At 47.3% G+C, this 20,093-nt stretch overlaps 2 protein-coding genes across 4 annotated transcripts in view; one reads left to right on the forward strand and one right to left on the reverse strand.

Annotated features, from left to right (window-relative positions):
* SLC25A17 (solute carrier family 25 member 17) overlaps nt 1-17,231 on the reverse strand; it is a 502,099-nt gene extending 484,868 nt beyond the window's left edge. The window contains exon 1 of the mRNA XM_063940362.1: nt 17,116-17,231. The gene's annotated coding sequence lies outside the window, so the exon portion shown is untranslated. The remainder of the gene's footprint in view (nt 1-17,115) is intronic.
* Nucleotides 1-20,093, forward strand: part of FHIT (fragile histidine triad diadenosine triphosphatase) — a 57,425-nt gene that overhangs the window by 15,065 nt on the left and 22,267 nt on the right. The window contains exons 2-3 of one of the 3 annotated variants that reach the window (XM_063940365.1): nt 11,322-11,438; nt 16,029-16,098. The exons of 1 other annotated variant lie outside the window; for it this stretch is intronic. The gene's annotated coding sequence lies outside the window, so the exon portion shown is untranslated. The remainder of the gene's footprint in view (nt 1-11,321; nt 11,439-16,028; nt 16,099-20,093) is intronic. One more of the 3 variants, XM_063940364.1, reaches the window with a different exon arrangement.

Raw genomic sequence — 20,093 nt, forward strand, 5'->3', positions numbered from 1 at the left:
TCGGGAAGAAAAACCTTTTTCTGAACCGTGTCCAGAATCATCCCTAGGAACAGCAGACGAGTTGTCGGCATTAATTTGGATTTTGGAATATTCAGAATCCATCCGTGCTGCTTTAGCACCTCTTGAGATATTGCTAATCCCATCTCTAGCTGTTCTCTGGACCTTGCCCTTATTAGGAGATCGTCCAAGTATGGGATAATTAATACGCCTTTTCTTCGAAGAAGAATCATCATCTCGGCCATTACCTTTGTAAAGACCCGAGGTGCCGTGGACAAACCAAACGGCAGCGTCTGAAACTGATAGTGACAGTTTTGTACAACGAACCTGAGGTACCCCTGGTGTGAGGGGTAAATTGGAACGTGGAGATATGCATCCTTGATGTCCAAGGATACCATAAAGTCCCCTTCTTCCAGGTTCGCTATCACTGCTCTGAGTGACTCCATCTTGAACTTGAACTTCTTTATGTACAGGTTCAAGGACTTCAGATTTAGAATAGGCCTTACCGAGCCATCCGGCTTCGGTACCACAATTAGAGTGGAATAATACCCCTTCCCTTGTTGTAGAAGAGGTACCTTGACTATCACCTGCTGAGAGTACAGCTTGTGAATGGCTTCCAAAACCGTCTCCCTTTCGGAAGGGGACGTTGGTAAAGCAGACTTCAGGAAACGGCGAGGTGGATCTGTCTCTAATTCCAACCTGTACCCCTGAGATATTATCTGCAGGATCCAGGGATCTACCTGCGAGTGAGCCCACTGCGCGCTGTAATTTTTGAGACGACCTCCCACCGTCCCCGAGTCCGCTTGAGAAGCCCCAGCGTCATGCTGAGGCTTTTGTAGAAGCCGGGGAGGGCTTCTGTTCCTGGGAAGGAGCTGCCTGTTGCTGTTTCTTCCCTCGACCTCTGCCTCGTGGCAGATATGAATAGCCCTTTGCTCTCTTATTTTTAAAGGAACGAAAGGGCTGCGGTTGAAAAGTCGGTGCCTTTTTCTGTTGGGGAGTGACTTGAGGTAGAAAGGTGGATTTCCCGGCTGTAGCCGTGGCCACCAAATCTGATAGACCGACTCCAAATAACTCCTCCCCTTTATACGGCAAAACTTCCATATGCCGTTTTGAATCCGCATCGCCTGTCCACTGTCGCGTCCATAAAGCTCTTCTGGCCGAAATGGACATAGCACTTACCCGTGATGCCAGTGTGCAGATATCCCTCTGTGCATCACGCATATAAAGAAATGCATCCTTTATTTGTTCTAACGACAGTAAAATATTGTCCCTGTCCAGGGTATCAATATTTTCAATCAGGGACTCTGACCAAACTACCCCAGCACTGCACATCCAGGCAGTCGCTATAGCTGGTCGTAGTATAACACCTGCATGTGTGTATATACTTTTTTGGATATTTTCCATCTTCCTATCTGATGGATCTTTAAGTGCGGCCGTCTCAGGAGAAGGTAACGCCACTTGTTTTGATAAGCGTGTTAGCGCCTTGTCCACCCTAGGAGGTGTTTCCCAGCGCTCCCTAACCTCTGGCGGGAAAGGGTATAATGCCAATAATTTCTTTGAAATTATCAGCTTTTTATCAGGGGCAACCCACGCTTCATCACACACGTCATTTAATTCTTCTGATTCAGGAAAAACTATAGGTAGTTTTTTCACACCCCACATAATACCCTGTTTAGTGGTACCTGTAGTATCAGCTAAATGTAACGCCTCCTTCATTGCCAAAATCATATAACGTGTGGCCCTACTGGAAAATACGGTTGATTCGTCACCACTGGAATCAGTGCCTGTGTCTGGGTCTGTGTCGACCGACTGAGGCAAAGGGCGTTTTACAGCCCCTGACGGTGTTTGAGGCGCCTGGACAGGCACTAATTGATTGTCCGGCCGCCTCATGTCGTCAAACGACTGCTTTAGCGTGTTGACACTATCCCGTAATTCCATAAATAAAGGCATCCATTCTGGTGTCGACCCCCTAGGAGGTGACATCCCCATATTTGGCAATTGCTCCGCCTCCACACCAATATCGTCCTCATACATGTCGACACACACGTACCGACACACAGCAGACACACAGGGAATGCTCTAAACGAAGACAGGACCCACTAGCCCTTTGGGGAGACAGAGGGAGAGTCTGCCAGCACACACCAAAAAGCGCTATATATGACAGGGATAGCCTTATAATAAGTGCTCCCTTATAGCTGCTTTATATATATCAAGATATTGCCATTAAATTTGCCCCCCCTCTCTGTTTTACCCTGTTTCTGTAGTGCAGTGCAGGGGAGAGACCTGGGAGCCGTCCTGACCAGCGGAGCTGTGAGAGGAAATGGCGCCGTGTGCTGAGGAGATAGGCCCCGCCCCTTTTTCGGCGGGCTCGTCTCCCGCTATTTTGTGAATACAGGCAGGGGTTAAATATCTCCATATAGCCTCTGGGGGCTATATGTGAGGTATTTTTAGCCTTTATATAGGTTTACATTTGCCTCCCAGGGCGCCCCCCCCCCAGCGCCCTGCACCCTCAGTGACTGCGTGTGAAGTGTGCTGAGAGGAAAATGGCGCACAGCTGCAGTGCTGTGCGCTACCTTTAGAAGACTGCAGGAGTCTTCAGCCGCCGATTCTGGACCTCTTCTTACTTCAGCATCTGCAAGGGGGCCGGCGGCGCGGCTCCGGTGACCATCCAGGCTGTACCTGTGATCGTCCCTCTGGAGCTGATGTCCAGTAGCCAAGAAGCCAATCCATCCTGCACGCAGGTGAGTTCACTTCTTCTCCCCTCTGTCCCTCGTTGCAGTGATCCTGTTGCCAGCAGGAATCACTGTAAAATAAAAAACCTAAGCTAAACTTTCTCTAAGCAGCTCTTTATGAGAGCCACCTAGAATTGCACCCTTCTCGGCCGGGCACAAAAATCTAACTGGAGTCTGGAGGAGGGTCATAGGGGGAGGAGCCAGAGCACACCACCTGATCTGGAAAAGCTTTACTTTTTGTGCCCTGTCTCCTGCGGAGCCGCTATTCCCCATGGTCCTTTCAGGAACCCCAGCATCCACTAGGACGATAGAGAAATCTTATTTTTTGCCCAGCGTTTTTGCACAGCGATGATCGCTGACATCGCTGGGCTGAAAATTGCTCAGTGCTTATCCCCCCTGCCCAGCGATGTCAGCGGGGGGTGAACGGCTTTCCATAGCAGGATGCTATGGAAAGCCATTCACTCCGCCTTTCATCTGCTGGCAATACCAGCAGATGAACGGTGGCCGCCGGCGATGAAGCGGGGGCAATCATTGGCGCTCAGCGCCGGGGCATACACACTGGGTGGTTTGAGCTGAAAGCAGCTCAACACACCAAAAGTGAGCTGCTTTCAGCTCAGATTCGCCCAGTGTGTATGGTCCATTGATGTGATCATAGTCTGTGATATTCAGATATCCTGTGTGAGAATCTTTCCCCCGTGTTCTCTCTTTCCCACATAATGACCCGTTTGCCCATTGATCAGATTGATTTCATCCAAGATTACAGATAACAGTGAGTTTGATACGTGTATAAGGTGGCTCCTGATCGAAATACCTGGTCACACAAAGGTGGCTCCTGATCGAAAATAAGAATTTACTCACCGGTAATTCTATTTCTCGTAGTCCGTAGTGGATGCTGGGTACTCCGTAAGGACCATGGGGAATAGACGGGCTCCGCAGGAGACTGGGCACTATAAAAGAAAGATTAGGTACTATCTGGTGTGCACTGGCTCCTCCCTCTATGCCCCTCCTCCAGACCTCAGTTAGGGAAACTGTGCCCGGAAGAGCTGACACTACAAGGAAAGGATTTGGAATCCCGGGTAAGACTCATACCAGCCACACCAATCACACCGTACAACTTGTGATAACTATACCCAGTTAACAGTATGAACAACAAATGAGCCTCACGAACAGATGGCTCTTAACAAAACCCTTTAGTTAAGCAATAACTATATACACGTATTGCAGAGTGTCCGCACTTGGGACGGGCTCCCAGCATCCACTACGGACTACGAGAAATAGAATTATCGGTGAGTAAATTCTTATTTTCTCTGACGTCCTAGTGGATGCTGGGTACTCCGTAAGGACCATGGGGATTATACCAAAGCTCCCAAACGGGCGGGAGAGTGCGGATGACTCTGCAGCACCGCATGAGCAAACTCAAGGTCCTCCTCAGCCAGGGTATCAAACTTGTAGAATTTTGCAAACGTGTTTGACCCCGACCAGGTAGCAGCTCGGCAAAGTTGTTATGCCGAGACCCCTTGGGCAGCCGCCCAAGAAGAGCCCCCTTCCGCGTGGAATGGGCTTTTACTGATTTAGGATGCGGCAGTCCAGCCGCAGAATGTGCAAGTTGAATCGTGCTACAGATCCAGCGAGCAATAGTCTGCTCAGGAGCACGCAGTTTGTTGGGTGCATGCAGGATAACAGCGAGTCAGTATTTCTGACTCTAGCCGTCCTGGAAACATAAATTTTCAGGGCCCGGACTACATCCAGCAACTTGGAGGCCTCCAAGTCCCGAGCAGCCGCAGGCACTACAAAAGGTTGGTTCAAATGACACGCTGATACCACCTTAGGGAGAAATTGGGGACGAATCCTCAATTCTGCCCTGTCCCTATGGAAGATCAGATAAGGGCTTTCACATGACAAAGCCGCCAATTCTGACACACGCCTAGCCGAAGCCAAGGCCAAATATATATATATATATATATATATGACCACTTTCCACGCGAGATACTTCAACTCCACGTTCTGAAGTGGCTCAAACAATGTGATTTTAGGAAAACCAACACTACGTTGAGATCCCAAGGTGCCACTGGAGGCACAAAAGGGGCTGAACATGCAGCACTCCCTTAACAACGTCTGAACTTCAGGCAGCGTCTTTCCTAGCCTTTAACAGCGTAGGAAACATTTCATCTGGAACGCCCTTTTCCGTTAGGATCCTGCGTTCAACCACCAAGCCTTCAAACGCAGCCGCGGTAAGTCTTGGAACAGACAGGGCCCCTGCAGTAACAGGTCCGTCTGAGACACAGAGGCCATGGGTCCTCCGAGATCATTTCTTGTAGTTCTGGGTACCAAGTTCTACCTGGCCAATCCGGAACTACGAGTATAGTTCTTACTCCTCTCTTACTTACTATCCTCAGTACCTTGGGTATGAGAGGAAGAGGAGGGAACACATAAACCTACTGGTACACCCACGGTGTCACTAGTGCGTCCACAGCTATCGCCTGATGGTCTCTTGACCTGGCACAATACTTTTGTAGCTTTTTGTTGAGGCGGGACGCCATCATGTCCACCTGTGGCCGTTCCCAACGGTTCACAATCTGCGTGAAAACTTCTAGATGAAGTCCCCACTCTCACGTGTGGAGGTCGTGCCTGCTGAGGAATTCTGCTTCCTAGTTTTCCACACCCAGAATGAACACTGCTGACAGTGTTAGCACGTGATTCTCCGCCCATCGGAGAATCCTTGTGGCTTCTGCCAACGCCATCCTGCTTCTTGTGCCGCCTTGTCGGTTTACATGGGCGACAGCCGTGGTGTTGTCTGACTGAATCAGCACCAGCTGGTTTTGAAGCAGGGGTTCTGCTTGCCTTAGGGCATTGTAACTGGCCCTTAGGTCCAGAATATTTATGTAGGGAAGTCTCCTGACTCGACCATTGTCCTTGGAAATTTCTTCCCTGAGTGACTGCTCCCCAACCTCGGAGGCTTGCATCCGTGGTCACCAGGACCCAGTCTTGAATGCCGAATCTGCGGCCGTCGAGAAGATGAGCACTCTGCAGCCACCACAGCAAAGACACCCTGGCACCGGGGACAGGGTGATCAGCAGATGCATCTGAAGATGCGATCCTCACTTGTCTAACAGGTCCCACTGAAAGTTCCTTGCATGGAACCTGCCGAAGGGAATAGCTCGTAAGAAGCTACCACCTTTTCCAGTACTCGCGTGCAATGATGCACCGACACCTGTTTTGGTTTTTAGGAGGTCTCTGACCCGAGATGACAACTCCTTGGCCTTCTCCTCCAGGAGAAACACCTTCTTCTGTTCTGTGTCCAGAAACATGCCCAATATCAGCAGACGCGTCGTAGGAACCAGCTGCGACTTTGGGATATTCAGAATCCAGCCGTGCTGTTGTAGCACTTCCTGAGACAGTGCTACTCCGATCAACGACTGCTCCTTGGACCTCGCCTTTATAAGGAGATCGTCCAAGTACGGGATAATTATAACTCCCTTCTTTCGAAGGAATATCATCATTTTGGCCATTACCTTGGAACACACCCTCGGTGCCGTGGACAGACCAAACGGCAACGTCTGGAATTGGTAATGGCAGTTCTGTACCACAACCTTGAGGTACTCCTGGTGAGGTGGGTAAATGGGGACATGTAGGTAAGCATCCATGATGTCCAGTGATACCATGTAATCCCCCTCTTCCAGGCTTGCAATAACCGCCCTGAGCGATTCCATTTTGAACTCGAACTTCCTTATATAAGTGTTCAAGGATTTCAAATTTAGAATGGGTCTCACCGAACCGTCTGGTTTCGGTACCACAAACATTGTGGAATAGTAACCCCGTCCCTGTTGAAGGAGGGGAACCTTTATTATCACCTGCTGGAGGTACAGCTTGTGAATTGCCGCCAGTACTAGCTCCCTGTCCTGGGGAGTAGTTGGCAAGGCTGATTTGAGGTAACGGCGAGGGGGAGACGCCTCGAATTCCAGCTTGTATCCCTGCGATACCACTTGTAGAACCCAGAGATCCACCTGTGAGCGAACCCACTGGTCGCTGAAGTTCCGGAGACGCGCCCCCACCGCACCTGTCTGTGGAGCCCCAGCTTCATGCGGTGGACTCAGTAGAAGCAGGGGAGGATTTTTGTTCCTGGGAACTGGCTGTCTGGTGCAGCTTTTCCCTCTCCCCCTGCCTCTGGGCAGAAAGGAAGCACCTTTGATCCGCTTGCCTTTCTGAGGCCGAAAGGACTGTACCTGATAGTACGGTGCTTTCTTAGGTTGTGAGGGAGCCTGAGGTAAAAATATCGATTTCCCAGCTGTTGCTGTGGATACAAGGTCCGAGAGACCATCCCCAAACAATTCCTCACCCTTATAAGGCAAAACCTCCATGTGCCTTTTAGAATCAGCATCACCTGTCCACTGCCGGGTCCATAATACCCTCCTGGCAGAAATGGACATTGCATTAATTCTAGATGCCAGCCGGCAAATATCCCTCTGTGCATCCCTCATATATAAGACTACGTCTTTAATATGCTCTATGGTTAGCAAAATAGTATCCCTGTCGAGGGTATCAATATTATCTGACAGGGTATCAGACCTCGCTGCAGCAGCACTACACATCCATGCTGAAGCAATTGCAGGTCTTAGTATAGTACCTGAGTGTGTATATACAGACTTCAGGATAGCCTCCTGCTTTCTATCAGCAGGCTCCTTCAAGGCGGCCGTATCCTGAGACGGCAGTCCCACCTTTTTTGACAAGCGTGTGAGCGCCTTATCCACCCTAGGAGATATCTCCCAACGTGAGCTATCCTCTGGCGGGAAAGGGTACGCCATCAGTAATTTTTTTAGAAATTACCAGTTTCTTATCGGGGGAACCCCACGCTTCTTCACACACTTCATTCAACTCATCTGATGGGGGAAAAAACACTGGCTGCTTTTTCTCCCCAAACATAATACCCTTTTTAGTGGTACCTGGGTTAATGTCAGAAATGTGTAACACATTTTTCATTGCCGTAATCATGCAACGGATGCTCCTTGTGGATTGTGTATATGTCTCATCCTCGTCGACACTGGAGTCAGACTCCGTGTCGACATCTGTATCTGCCATCTGAGGTAGCGGGCGTTTGTGAGCCCCTGATGGTCTTTGAGACTCCTGGGCAGGCACGGGCTGAGAAGCCGGCTGTCCCACGGCTGTTACGTCATCCAGCCTTTTATGTAAGGAGTTGACACTGTCGGTTAATACCTTCCACATATCCATCCACTCTGGTGTCGACCCCGCAGGGGGTGACATCACATTTATCGGCACCTGCTCCGCCTCCACATAAGCCTCCTCATCAAACATGTCGACACAGCCGTACCGACACACCGCACACACACAGGGAATGCTCTGACTGAGGACAGGACCCCACAAAGTCCTTTGGGGAGACAGAGAGAGAGTATGCCAGCACACACCACAGCGCTATATAATTAGGGATTTACACTATTACAGAAAGTGATTTTTCCCTATAGCTGCTTAACATGTATAGTTTGCGCCTAAATTTAGTGCCCCCCCTCTCTTTTTAACCCTTTGAGCCTGGAAACTGCAGGGGAGAGCCTGGGGAGCTGTCTTCCAGCGGAACTGTGAAGAGAAAATGGCGCCAGTGTGCTGAGGGAGATAGCATCGCCCCTTTCACGGCGGACTTCTCCCGCTCTTTTATTAATATTATGGCAGGGGATTTTTACACATATATAGTTTATTAGACTATATTATGCGTTTTTTGCCATTTTTAAGGTAATCTAATTGCAGCCCAGGGCGCCCCCCCCCCCCCCCCAGCGCCCTGCACCCATCAGTGACCGGAGTATGTGGTGTGCATGGGGAGCAATGGTGCACAGCTGCAGTGCTGTGCGCTACCTTAATGAAGACCGGAGTCTTCAGCCGCCGATTTTCTACTTGGAATCTTCCGTCTTCTGGCTCTGCAAGGGGGACGGCGGCGCGGCTCCGGGACCGGACGACCGAGGCTGGGCCTGTGTTTGATCCCTCTGGAGCTAATGGTGTCCAGTAGCCTAGAAGCCCAAGCTAGCTGCAAGCAGGTAGGTTCGCTTCTCTCCCCTAAGTCCCTCGTAGCAGTGAGTCTGTTGCCAGCAGATCTCACTGAAAATAAAAAACCTAAACAAATACTTTCTTTACTAAGAGCTCAGGAGAGCCCCTAGTGTGCAACCAGCTCGAGCCGGGCACAGATTCTAACTGAGGTCTGGAGGAGGGGCATAGAGGGAGGAGCCAGTGCACACCAGATAGTACCTAATCTTTCTTTTAGAGTGCCCAGTCTCCTGCGGAGCCCGTCTATTCCCCGTGGTCCTTACGGAGTACCCAGCATCCACTAGGACGTCGGAGAAATACCTGGTCACACAAAGGTGGCTCCTGATCGAAATACCTGGTCACACAAAGGTGGCTCCTGATCGAAATACCTGGTCACACAAAGGTCGCTCCTGATCGAAATACCTGGTCACACAAAGGTGGCTCCTGATCGAAATACCTGGTCACACAAAGGTGGCTCGTGATCGAAATACCTGGTCACACAAAGGTGGCTCCTGATCGAAATACCAAGCACACAAAAGTTTGGATTCAGATCTAGTGATTAGAGAGGCCACTGCATTAAGTTGAATTTAGGGGCTAATTCAGACCTGATCGTAGCACACCTACGATCAGTCACACTCACTGACATTCAGGGGGATGCCTAGCACAGGGCTAGTCCGCCCAGCATGTCAGTCCCAAAAGCATTGTACAGCGTCAATGCTTTTGTACTTCAGGAGTAGCTCCCAGCCAGGGCAGCTCCTGCGTGCTGGCAGGGAACTGCTCGTCGCTCCCTGGGTAGCAGTGCCAGCGTGTGACGTCACACAGCTGTCGCGGCCCGCCCCCCCCCCCCCCCCCCCCACCAACGGTCCATGCACGCCTGCGTTGCCTGGACCGCGCCCCCTAAACGGCCCGCCCAGCGACCGCTTTCAGCGGTCTGGCATGCGCCAGCGCATGTGCAGGTTAGACCTGATCGCTGCTCTGCGTTTTCACAGCACCAATCAGGTCTGAATCAGCCCCTTAGTTACATGTTCCTGGAATCATTCCAGGACTTTCTTAGCCTTGTGACACTAAGCACTATGCAGCTGAAAAAAACATTGGAAAGTGTTTACACTGAAGCCTTAATGTGATCATAGTCTGTGATATTCAGATATCCTGAAGCGTTCAGGTTTGCTGTACTTATGTCAAGAGACACAGCGTGTGTCACACCTGACACCATTGGCAACCAAAATTTTATAACATGCAGACATATAGGGGGGTATTTAAACCTGACTGCAATAGCGGTCTGCAGCGCTGTTTGCTGGTGGCGGCAAACTGCACATGCGCAGTAGACACACATCGGCTGCAAGGTTATACACATTGTGATTGCATCCCCGATGGATGACAAGCGAGACCATTGCAGGGGTGGAGTTTCAGCATTGCGGGGGCGGGCCGGGACCGTTTCCGAGGTGGCTGCGTGACGCCACACATAGTCGGTCCGAAAAATAAAACGCCAGCTGACTGCCTGGCAGCGCAGCCAGACTCTGACAATTAGATTGCGGACGCATCGGGAGGCGGCCCCACACAGGCCCCACACGCCCTGTGCTGGGCGGCCCTCAGCATGTGCAAAGATTAACGCAGATCTAGCTGTGTATGCAACCATCTGCGTTCATATCTGAATAACCCCCATAGTCTAATGCAGTGATGTGCGGTAAGGTGAGGCAGAGCCTTCCCTATCATACTCCAGAATTTTGACTTTAAAAATTATATGAAAAATACAGAGAATGTATTATTCTAATAATTTTTATAGTGAATACTCTGGAGTAAAAAGTCTGACGGATGAGGCAGCATCTCACCTGCCTACCTTTTCTTCACATCTCTGATTAAAACGCACCAAATTTTCAGCAGTGTATACTGCTGCACCTTTTTATAATGCCCACATGAACCTTTGGGCTCATATATTGTGTGTAAATCTGGCTCTGATGCTAGCCAGCGCCTCCTCAGTCATTTACCTCACTGCACGTCCAATAGTAGATGCCATTCAGGACAACTGTAGTTCAGATATGTTTAGCTGTACTGCCTGGTTACTCTGCAAACTCTGCTGATTAAAATGATATGCAAAATGGCTATATTCTGTGTGCGACCGCGCCTGTATCTGCATATCAAATGCTATGTTACAGTGTTTTCTAGGAAAACACTGTAGTCTAGCATTTTATATACCGATACAGTCGCACACAGAATATAGGTATGCCACATATCATTTTTATCAGCAAAAGCTGCTTGTGCATTCTATTCGCAACGTTTTGCAAATAAATGCATTTTAATGGAAAATGTTACACGAAAAGACACTTGGCGCTACCAAGTCACGGCATGGCATGACTAGAAGGGCTGTTTTAATGTGCAGGGAGGTTAGATGTTACTGGATACATCTGTACTGCTGATGCAGATTCTTGTGGTGGAGATCTACGGATACCATTTGCATTACATATGTGACAAAACATGTCTCTGGTTTACTGGCATGCTGTGTGTTCCCAAATTTTGTACCATCCATAAATGTGACAAAAGCCTTTGCCTCTTTCACTTTTCTTTATTAAGTGTGAGGGGGTGAGTTCAGCATACCTGCGTTCAAGATGCCAGCAGTCGGAATACTGGTCAGAAGACCGGCGCCGGGACTCCCACATTGCTCACTACGGTGACGCCAGAATCACAACTGTATGTATCCCGAACATAAATATGCCACGGCTGGTTAGTAGTAGCTCATAGAGGTGGTAGGTTTAAGCAGTATAGGGGAGGGTTAGGCTGCTGGGGGCTGTGCCACCCCCCACCCTCCCCAGAGTCTTAGCCCTAGCCGCCACCCTTAGTATCATAGTCCTAGCCGCCACCCAAGGCGCCAGTCATGTGAAAGCTGGCAACCCAACCACTAGGATCCTGTATAACACACGGCTAGACAAATCATGGGCACCATGGCTTTTTAAAATACTAGCCTTTTCTTTGCACGTTCTATTCACACTGAAAGTGGTCTCTGGGTGGCAGTCCTATCTTCGTCAAAATGGTGTCTGTGCTAAATGTCAGACACTAATTCGATGTTAAATACATTTAGCTTTTACAGATACAGAATTCATCTTTGTGACCTGCTACTATTACCACGTACAAAGCCGTTCTTGTAAGACAACCAGGTGATGTTGTGTTTCCTAGCACAACACGCAAGAAGGAGCTCTACCTAAGCAACTGGCTTAACTGAAATTTATTACATCATTTATACACATAGACACATAATATTTATATGCAAATCATATTAAATAAGTGTTATCTACAAGGATGTAGTATGACTTGTCGACAGTCATCAGGTCGACATGAGAATGTTGACGGTCAAACTTTCGACTGTGCTGCAGCATTCCGGTGAGTATTTCTAACCCTAACCCCCCTCCTATGTCTAACCTTCCCCCTCATCCTGAAACTGTCGACATTTTATTATTATTATTATTATTATCCTTTATTTATATGGCTCCACAAGGGTTCCGCAGCGCACAATTACAGAGTACATATGCACATAATCAAAACAGGAAAACAGTGACTTACAGTTGAAGACAATATAGGACAAGTACAGGGTAACTAAGCATAACTACACCAGTAAACATAGAGATAAGTTCCAGGTGGTCAAAAACTGCGGGATCTGGGCAGTTGAGGATTATTAAAGTAAGAAAAGTATAAGAACATGAGGGAAGAGGGCCCTACTCGTGAGAGCTTACATTCTAAGGGGAGGGGTAGACAGACAGGGGTGACACAGATGGGGTACATAGAGAGCATGGAACAGAGGGTTAGGATGAGATTTGGCTAGGTTTGGTAAAGAAGTGGGTCTTAAGAGCCCGTTTGAAGTTTTGTGGAGAGTCTGAGGGGGAGAGGTAAAGAATTCCAGAGAAAGGGAGCAGCACGTGAAAAATCTTGGAGATAGGAGTGGGAGGAAGTAATCAGAAGACAGGAGAGTCGGCGTGCATTAGCAGAGCGAAGAGGACGGGTGGGAGAGTAAAGGGACATAAGGTCAGAGATGTAGATGGGAGAGGAGTGGGTGAGAGCTTTGTAAGCGAGTGTGAGAAGTTTGAATTGGATTCTGAAAGGGAAGGGAAGCCAGTGGAGGGCCTGTAGGAGAGGGGAGGTAGACGTAGTGCGTTTGGTGAGGAAGATGAGCCGGGCAGCAGCATTGAGGATAGATTGGAGTGGAGAGAGGTAATTGTCAGGGAGGCCAGTTAGGAGGAGATTACAGTAGTCCAGTCTAGAAATAATCAGTGAGTGAATAATGATCTTAGTGGCATCCTGGGTGAGAAAAGGTCTGATTCTAGAAATGTTTTTGAGATGAAAATGACAGGTTTGTGAGAGGTGCTGAATGTGTGGTTTGAAGGAGAGGGAGGAGTCGAGGATTACGCCAAGACAGCGTACTTGGGGGCTAGGGGAGATAGTCGTGCCATCAATGGATAATGAGATTGTGGGAGGTGAGGCTGTGCGGGAGGGTGGGAAGATGATCAGCTCAGTCTTAGACATGTTGAGTTTAAGAAAGCGCTGAGACATCCAGGAAGAGATAACAGAAAGACAGTTTGAGGTACGAGTGAGGAGAGCCGTGGAGAGATCAGGGGAGGAGAGGTAGATTTTAGTGTCATCAGCATAGAGGTGGTATTGGAAGTTAAAAGAACTAATGAGTTCACCTAAAGAGGACGTACAGAGAGAGAAAAGGAGAGGACCAAGAACAGAGCCTTGGGGGACACCAACAGTTAGTGGAAGTGGGGGGGAGGTAGCATCATGAGAGGAGACAGAGAAGGAACGATCAGAGAGGTAGGAGGACAGCCAGGAGAGGGCAGTATCACGCAGACCAAGAGAGTGAAGGATTTGCAGAAGGAGAGGGTGGTCCACAGTGTCAAAAGCAGCAGAGAGGTCAAGAAGAATAAGCAGAGAGTAGTGACCCTTAGATTTGGCTGCATGGAGGTCATTGCAGACTTTTGTGAGGGCAGTTTCAGTGGAGTGGAGAGAACGGAAACCAGACTGGAATGGGTCAAGCAGTGAGTGAGAGGAAAGAAAGGCAGTGAGGCGATTATAGACAATACGCTCAAGAAGTTTGGAGGCAAAGGGGAGGAGAGAGATGGGTCGATAGTTGGAGAGCGTGTTAGGATCAAGGGTAGGTTTTTTAAGAATAGGGGAGACAAGAGCATGCTTGAAGGCAGAGGGGACAGTGCCTGATGAAAGGGAGAGATTGAGAAGGTGGGCAAGATGGGAAAAGGCAGAAGGAGAGAGGTAGCGGAGGAGGTGGGAGGGGATAGGGTCGAGCGGGGAGGTTGTGGGGGGGGGGGAACGGATGAGGGCCATGACTTCCTCGCCAGATACATGGGAGAAAGATGTCAGAGTTGGTAAGAGGGAAGGGGAGGGGTGGCAAGGGATGGGTGGTGGCTGGTTGCTGGTCTGGTGGGATGTGATATCCTGACGTATGGAGTCAATCTTGGATGTGAAATAAGTGGCAAAGTCAAGAGCAGACAATGAGGAAGGGAGAGGAGGTGGTGGTGGGCAGAGGAGGGAGTTAACAGTGGCAAAGAGGCGCCGGGGGTTGGAAGACTGGGTAGAAATGAGGATTTTGAAGTATGATTGTTTAGCAAGGGAAAGGGCAGTACTGAAGGATGAGAGCATGAATTTGAAATGGAGGAAGTCTGCTTTAGAGCGTGATTTCCTCCACTGTCGCTCGGCAGTACGTGAGCATTTTTGTAGATATCTGGTGCATTTGGTGTGCCAGGGTTGAGGTGTTGATCTGCGAGGGTGAATAGTGGTTGGCGGAGCAACAGAGTCAAGGGCAGAAGTAAGAGATGCATTGTATAGGGATGTGGCTTGTTCAGGGCATGTGAGAGAGAGAAGAGGAGAGAGAAGGGAGTCAAACAGGGAGGATAGGGATGAGGTGTCAATAGCCTCAATGTTACGCTTCGTGATGGTAGCCTTAGGAGGGAGAGATGGGGAAGCAGAGATAGATAAGTTGAAAGAGAGCAAGTGGTGGTCAGAGAGGGGAAATGGGGAATTGGAGAAATCAGAAATATCACAGCGGTGAGTGAAAACCAGATCCAGTGAGCTCCCGTTCACATGGGAGGGTGAGGTGGTCTACTGGGAGAGACCAAGTGAAGAGGTGAGGTTAAGGAGTTTAGAGGCAGGTGATTTTGTGGGGTTATCGATAGGGATGTTGAAATCGCCTAGAATAATGGAGGGAATGTCAGAAGAGAGGAAGTGAGGTAGCCAGGAAGCAAAGTTGTCGAGGAATTTGGAGGAAATGCCAGGTGGACGGTAAATTACAGCAACTCGAAGATTAGTAGGTTGGTAGAGGCGTATTGCATGGACCTCAAATGTAGAGAATGTAAGAGAAGGTTCTGGAGGTATAAGTTGGTATGTGTAGCTTGAGGGTAAAAGGATCCCAACACCACCCCCATGGCGACCCCCGGGTCGGGGTGTGTGTGAGAATGTGAGGCCCCCAGCAGAGAGAGCAGCAGGAGAAGTGGTGTCACGAGGAGTAATCCAGGTTTCTGTAATGGCCAGGAGGTGCAGGGAGTTGGAAATTAAAAGGTCATGAGTGGGGGCCAGTTTGTTGCAAATAGATCTGGCATTCCAGAGTGCACAGGATAGGGGGTATGAGTTTGTGGGAGAGATGTGAATGAGATTATCAGGATTGCTGTAGCGTTGAGGTAGGAGTCATTTGGAAGGAAAGGATAAAGAGGGTGTGATGATGGTGCTGGGGCCTTGGCTAGGAAGGGAAACTGCATGAGTGAGACAGGGAGGGAGTGCAGTTTGATACTGGTGGAGGAGAGGTGAGGAGACAGGCAGAGGAGGGAGAGAGCAGGGTTGAGTGGTGGGGTATAAATGGTGTGAAGGGGCAGAAGTGAATTGCAATGGGGAAACAGAAGAGGGGTAGGGAGGCAGACAGAGGAGAGGAGAGAGGATGAGATGTATGAGACTGGGAGAGAGGGATAGAGGTAGTAACAGGGGACAGAATAAAGGATTAGAAAGACAATGAGTAATGGGGGTTGTCAGCCTGGACATAGTGTGGATGGGGTGTAAACTGGTAGCAAAATGAGAATAGGAGGAGGAGTGGTGGCTGTATGAGAGAGCAGTGAAGTTTGCTGAAAGAAATACGTTTTGCAAGTATTTAAAATGATGATAATATCTACAGATTACCAGTAAATCAAATATTTGTTGATGTTAGATGGAAAATTACACAGTGTTGGCAAACCACAAGTCAGTGTTACTTCATCAAATATGCTTCTCAATAAAACATTTGTTTTCCAGGTATTTGCAGGGTCAGAGTAAAAGTTGTATTGCAGGTGTTTTTGCAGAAAGTGAATGTATAGTTTCCTGGGTAAGTGAGGTTTGGAGAATAATAGGTGTGTACAAACATTTGTAGCTGCAGTCCAAGTATTGGTGGATTGTGATGATTTATTTGCTTTTGTTTGGAGTTTCCATGCAGTTTCCGTCCAGTTAAAGTCCAGTATAAGTCCCAGACGAAACCCTTAGAAATTTTCTCCCTTTGAAATCTTTCTCCCCCAATGATTCAACTACGCTAATTCAGCTAAACTACACACTAATATAAAGCCCAAACATGTGTATGTAAGCACATTCATTGATTGGACCCTCCCCTAGCCCATCACCCATTTGGAGCAATAAAACTTAAACAAACAAATGGTGTGTAAGGATGAAACCATTACACATTCCCCAAATAACTACAAATAAAACTTGAATAAATCTGCTAATAATATTTAATACAATAGACATACCTATGGCTAGGCATTCATGATATTCCTATATGATAATTAGCAGACTCAGTACAGCTTGCTGGGGATTGTTGTTCCACTAGACATACCTATGGCTAGGCATTCATGATATTCCTATATGATAATTAGCAGACTCAGTACAGCTTGCTGGGGATTGTTGTTCCACTAGACATACCTATGGCTAGGCATTCATGATATTCCTATATGATAATTAGCAGACCCAGTACAGCTTGCTGGGGATTGTTGTTCCACTAGACATACCTATGGCTAGGCATTCATGATATTCCTATATGATAATTAGCAGACTCAGTACAGCTTGCTGGGGATTGTTGTTCCACTAGACATACCTATGGCTAGGCATTCATGATATTCCTATATGATAATTAGCAGACTCAGTACAGCTTGCTGGGGATTGTTGTTCCACTAGACATACCTATGGCTAGGCATCCATGATATTCCTATATGATAATTAGCAGACCCAGTACAGCTTGCTGGGGATTGTTGTTCCACTAGACATACCTATGGCTAGGCATTCATGATATTCCTATATGATAATTAGCAGACTCAGTAAAGCTTGCTGGGGATTGTTGTTCCACTAGACATACCTGGTAAGAGAACAATGAGATATGAGGTTACTTCATAGTCCATGCAAATTGATCACAAAGTAGTCCAGTATAAGTCCCAGACGAAACCCTTGGAAATTTTCTCTCTTTGAAATCTTTCTCCCCACAATGATTCAGCTACGCTAATTCAGCTAAACTACACACTAATATAAAGCCCAAACATGTGTATGTAAGCACATTGATTGATTGGACCCTCCCCTAGCCCATCACCCATTTGGAGCAATAAAACTTAAACAAACAAATGGTGTGTAAGGATGAAACCATTACACATTCCCCAAATAACTACAAACAAAACTTGAATAAATCTGCTAATAATATTTAATACAATAGACATACCTATGGCTAGGCATTCATGATATTCCTATATGATAATTAGCAGACTCAGTACAGCTTGCTGGGGATTGTTGTTCCACTAGACATACCTATGGCTAGGCATTCATGATATTCCTATATGATAATTAGCAGACTCAGTACAGCTTGCTGGGGATTGTTGTTCCACTAGACTAACCTATGGCTAGGCATTCATGATATTCCTATATGATAATTAGCAGACTCAGTACAGCTTGCTGGGGATTGTTGTTCCACTAGACATACCTGGTAAGAGAACAATGAGATATGAGGTTACTTCATAGTCCATGCAAATTGATCACAAAGTAGTCCAGTATAAGTCCCAGACGAAACCCTTAGAAATTTTCTCCCTTTGAAATCTTTCTCCCCACAATGATTCAGCTACGCTAATTCAGCTAAACTACACACTAATATAAAGCCCAAACGTGTATGTAAGCACATTGATTGATTGGACCCTCCCCCAGCCCATCACCCATTTGGAGCAATAAAACTTAAAAAAACAAATGGTGTGTAAGGATGAAACCATTACACATTCCCCAAATAACTACAAACAGAACTTGAATAAATCTGCTAATAATATTTAATACAATAGACATACCTATGGCTAGGCATTCATGATATTCCTATATGATAATTAGCAGACTCAGTACAGCTTGCTGGGGATTGTTGTTCCACTAGACATACCTATGGCTAGGCATTCATGATATTCCTATATGATAATTAGCAGACTCAGTACAGCTTGCTGGGGATTGTTGTCCCACTAGACATACCTATAGCTAGGCATTCATGATATTCCTATATGATAATTAGCAGACTCAGTACAGCTTGCTGGGGATTGTTGTTCCACTAGACATACCTATGGCTAGGCATTCATGATATTCCCATATGATAATTAGCAGACTCAGTACAGCTTGCTGGGGATTGTTGTTCCACTAGACATACCTGGTAAGCGAACAATGAGATATGAGGTTACTTCATAGTCCATGCAAATTGATCACAAAGTAGTCCAGTATAAGTCCCAGACGAAACCCTTAGAAATGTTCTCCCTTTGAAATCTTTCTCCCCACAATGATTTCAGATGTCGATATTGTGACACTTTGGACAGTTTAAGGGTGTTGACCCATTACCTTTCGACAGTTTGAACCATGTTGCCATTCTGATGTCCACATTGGGGTGTCCACCTTATGAACGTTTACATCAGGCATGTCCAAACTGCTGTCCTCCAGCTGTTATGAAACTACACATCCCAGCATGCCCTGACACAGCTTTAGCATTCTCTGACAGCAAAACTGTGTCGAGCCATGCTGGGATATGTAGGTTCACAACAGCTGGAGGGCCGCAGTTTGGACATGCCTGGTTTACATGGTTACTGTCGTCCATTCTACCAGATACCATGTAGAGAACTGAAGCGATTAGACAAAAATAGTCCTCTAAAGAAGAGTAAAATGTACATATGGAAACACTATAGTTCTTTTCACAGAATTACAGGTGGAGGTCATTTTTTTTTTTTTTTTTACCTGCGATTAAATTGTATTAATTGGGTTTATATGCTGAGTTGTGGCTTAATTTAATACATCTTTAGTAACTAATAGATTTGCTTTCCTATTTGCCCTTTGAACATCTTGAATTAATCAGAACTGACCCAATTCTACAATGCTACATTGTTGCAATCTTGCTGGAGGAGGATCCTGTTCCAAATACCTTGTCCTATAACATCCCACAAATGTTTGGATTGAGATCTGGTGATTACAGAGGCCACTGCTGTAAGCTCAATTCAGTTACATGTTCCAGGACTTTCTTTGCCTTGTGACATGGAGCATTTGCTCATAAGACATTTGCAAATGTTAGCACTGGAGCTATAATAGGATGACTCAATCATGTTCAGATACCTTGAGGCACTCAAAGCTAAGCATTCTTATATCACAAATTTAAGATATTAGCAGCTGCACTGCCAGAAAGTAGTATCAAATCAATTAAAATTACACTTACATTTGATTTTTGAGAAAAGAACTGTGAAACTTGTGCAGGTTGTTCCCTACCAACAAATTGTTCTGGTAACTTGGACACGCTTGTCTTTAAAAGGTCAGTCCTTTTTCATTCTGGCTCTAAACCAGTATTCTTTAGACCAAACTCAGAGATTTTAATGTTGGACTGCTGCTAATGAGATTTGTCACGACCCACAAAATAGATGCAGAGTCTAACATGCGGGTGGTCTTAGCCAGGACCTCTGCAAGGGGATTTTGGCTTTGCTGCACCTGACATGCAGATCACAGCCACGTGGGGGATACCTAGTGTAAAATGCTGATCACCAGAATAAGGGATTGGATATGAAATGTCAGCAGAATCCCAGTGCATCGCAGTAAGTATTTTAACCCTAGCCGTAATCCAAACCCTAACCTGCAGCCTAATCCTAACTGTCCTCTCCCACAGCCTAACCATGGGGGTCATTCCGAGTTGATCGCTCGCTAGCTGCTTTTAGCAGCAGTGCAAACACTAAGCCGCCGCTCTCTGGGAGTGTATCTTAGTTTAGCAGAAGTGCGAACGAAAGGTTAACAGAATAGTGCTGAAATTTTTCTAAGCAGTTTCTGAGTAGCTTCAAACCTACTCCTTCC

This window comes from Pseudophryne corroboree, chromosome 9 (genome assembly GCF_028390025.1).
Source record: "Pseudophryne corroboree isolate aPseCor3 chromosome 9, aPseCor3.hap2, whole genome shotgun sequence".
Taxonomy (NCBI): domain Eukaryota; kingdom Metazoa; phylum Chordata; class Amphibia; order Anura; family Myobatrachidae; genus Pseudophryne; species Pseudophryne corroboree.